General features: G+C 47.6%; 1 protein-coding gene across 2 annotated transcripts in view; it reads left to right on the top strand.

The window, feature by feature from the left end:
* The first annotated feature begins 1,373 nt into the window (after nucleotides 1-1,373).
* The window catches only part of TRIM61 (tripartite motif containing 61), a 10,036-nt gene continuing 8,617 nt past the window's right edge, over nucleotides 1,374-2,792 (top strand). Inside the window, exons 1-2 of one of the 2 annotated variants that reach the window (XM_017873938.1) lie at nucleotides 1,374-1,512; nucleotides 2,222-2,359. The gene's annotated coding sequence lies outside the window, so the exon portion shown is untranslated. The remainder of the gene's footprint in view (nucleotides 1,513-2,221; nucleotides 2,360-2,792) is intronic. The other variant, XM_017873937.1, reaches the window with a different exon arrangement.

The following is a 2,792-nucleotide window of genomic DNA, read 5'->3' on the forward strand; positions in this document are numbered from 1 at the left end:
AAAAAAAAAAAAAAAAAAAAAAAAAATGACTATTGATTAGTCAATACTAAAACAAAAAAGTAGGTAGGAGGGGAAACCCTGCCAGAGAGAGTCCCTGAACCCAGTCTGTGAGGCTGGGAAAAGTCCCTGTGGTGAGGTGAGAAGGTTGAGGCAAGTGGGTGGAAAGGACCCTGGAGGAGGCCTGGTGCAGAGAAGCAGGGGCAGCCAGCCAGCTCACTTCCCCACCACTGGACACTTCCATTCTGTCATGACTCTTAAGTAGGGAGGACCTGGACCCCACAAAATCACAGTTCCATGGGCAGGTGAGTAGCTCAGGCTAGGCCAGTGAGTGGCCTTGCTCCCTGAAAATCCCTCCTGATCCTGCTCCCCCTACAGAAAGTGTTACTGTACTGAATGACAACATGGCCTGCTGTTACCTCCTACAACCAACTAATAAAGCCGAAAATACTGTAGGGTATGTGGAGACCCCTTCTGGAGGTGAGGACTCACACGGGGTCCAGGTGACCCCTGACAGCTGAGACACACACACTACCCATTGCTTCAGCGGGGCAATGTGTAAGTTCTCTCTGCATCAGCTCATTAATGTTCCCAAATTTCCCATGGGTTGCAGAGAGCCGAGATCGCGCCACTGCACTCCAGCCTGGGCGAAAGAGAGAGATTCCGTCTCTTATTAAAAAAAAAAAAGAAAATCATTTCTAAAATATTCTGTAGAGGTAGGGCCTAGCTATGTCCTGAACTCCTGGCCTCAAGCGATCCTCCCACCTCTGCCTCTGAAAGTGAGCCACTATGCCAGGCCTGTACTAAATTCTTTAAAGTTGACAGGCGCCACATTAGCTCTTCTTCCGGTCTTGAAGACTTTGACCGTGCAATTGATCCAACGAATGCTTCCTCATCCCTCAAATTCCGCCTGAAATGTCACTTCCTCAGGTGAACCTGAGTTCATAGGGTGGGGCACAACCCCACAGGGTGGGAGAGATCCACCCACTCACCCACTGAGATAAAAACTAATCCAAAAGGGTGTTTGTTTCTCTCTCTTTCAAAGGTAGCCAGTTCTCAACGACTCCACCCTGCCACCCCAGGCTATGGGAAGCAGTTGACCCTGCAAAGCTCTCCACTCCCTTACCATCTGGGAGGGGACGCTGTGCTGGTGAAGCTTTTAAAACCAACTTGCAGACTTACTTGGACCCTCAAGTTTACTCATATAACTAAAAAATGACAAGAATCCGAAAAGACAGCCAAGGGAATTAAATGCCAGTCGGGGTCAACAGGTCCCTGATCACAGAAGACGGTGCACCCAGTTCTCAATCCTCACACGATCCCTGCACCCAGGGTCACAGAGCATGCGCAGGCCCTTCCCGCCCACTCCCGGGGGAACCGCCAACCACCTCGCAGGCTGAGCCCCAGGCAGGAAGTCGCGCACTTGGTGGGGTTGGGGGTCTTGAGGCCTTCTTCGCGTGGGCTTGGTGGGTCCTGATCGTCCTCTGGCCGAGGTTACTGATCCGTCTGCTCCAGGTGAGCTGGGAAGGCTACAGGAAAGGCCCAGAAGGGCCTCGCCAGGAGGCTTAGCTGGGCAGGTGCTTCCTGAACAGTCGCTGTGCCTAAACCTCCGGGTCGCTACCTGCCCGCGACTGGATCTCCTTAGTCTCTGGCGTAGCTCTTGTGAAAAATTCAGGATTGTAGAGTTAGAATGGGGGTGGTGGGCCTGCGTTAGTTAAACTTTAAATGTTATGATCTGAATTAGGGTTTATGAAGTGGCCGTGTTATCTTCAAAGAGTTAATGTACGTGTTTGGAAGTGGGGGTTGGGGAGTTAAGGGAGCGAAGTGGTAGCTGCCAATTGAGAACCCACCAGCCTACATCGCCTGCACCCTCGAACTATGTAAGCATCCTTTAATCCTCACAAGGGTCTTACAGGTATGAAATATCATTTCAACTTTGTAGATGAGGCGCTTTAGGTGCAGGCATGTTAAGAATCAGCCAGTATGATGATGGTTGAAACTGAGAGCTTGGAATCTACCACAGGTTTTATTTATTCCTCAAACAAGCTAGAGACACATTCCCACCAAGAAGCTTGCTGCCTAGTGAGGGGTTTTTACAGTTAGGTAAAGAATTGCAGAGTAGCTGTAAAATCACATTATAACTGTGATATATGACATGATGGGGAGCTAGGCAAAAAACTTGGACTAGATCTTATTGGATCTTTATGCTTTGTTTTCCTTAAAGCAGAGGTTCACAAAGTATGGTCCGCAGGCCCGCAACATCATCTGGGAACTTAGGAAAAAAATAGCCCTACTGAATCAGAAGCTGGGGAGGTGGCCCAAGCAATCTTACACCAAGACCTCCAGGTGATTATAATGCAAGGTAAGATTTGAGAACTGCTTCCATGAAGTAATAAAAGACCGGTGGAATGTTTTCAGTTGGAATATGAAAGGATTATGTTTGTATTTGAAAAGGTCAATTTAGCTACAGACTTAAGAAATTGGAGGCACCATTGTGTATCTGGGAGAGAGACATAAGTGGTTTAAACTAGGGTGGTGACCATGCCTGCAGAGCTGTTGTGTTCACTTAATGTCCTGATTTTAAATAGTAGAGAAGACTGATTTGTGTGTATGCTTGGGGAAAGGAGGGCACAATGATACCTGGAGTGCATACCTCTTGTGTCCTTTGCACTGTGCTAGAGTCCTTTTTTGTGCATGTTTTCTTAAAAGTATATTTTTTCTTCTGATTTTGCCATTTTTTCCAAGGATGTTCTGCAGTTTACTATGTGACATTGGGCAAGATTTTTTTTTTTTTT

Source organism: Rhinopithecus bieti, unplaced genomic scaffold (genome assembly GCF_001698545.2).
Source record: "Rhinopithecus bieti isolate Rb0 unplaced genomic scaffold, ASM169854v2 scaffold_5260, whole genome shotgun sequence".
Classification (NCBI taxonomy): Eukaryota; Metazoa; Chordata; class Mammalia; order Primates; family Cercopithecidae; genus Rhinopithecus; species Rhinopithecus bieti.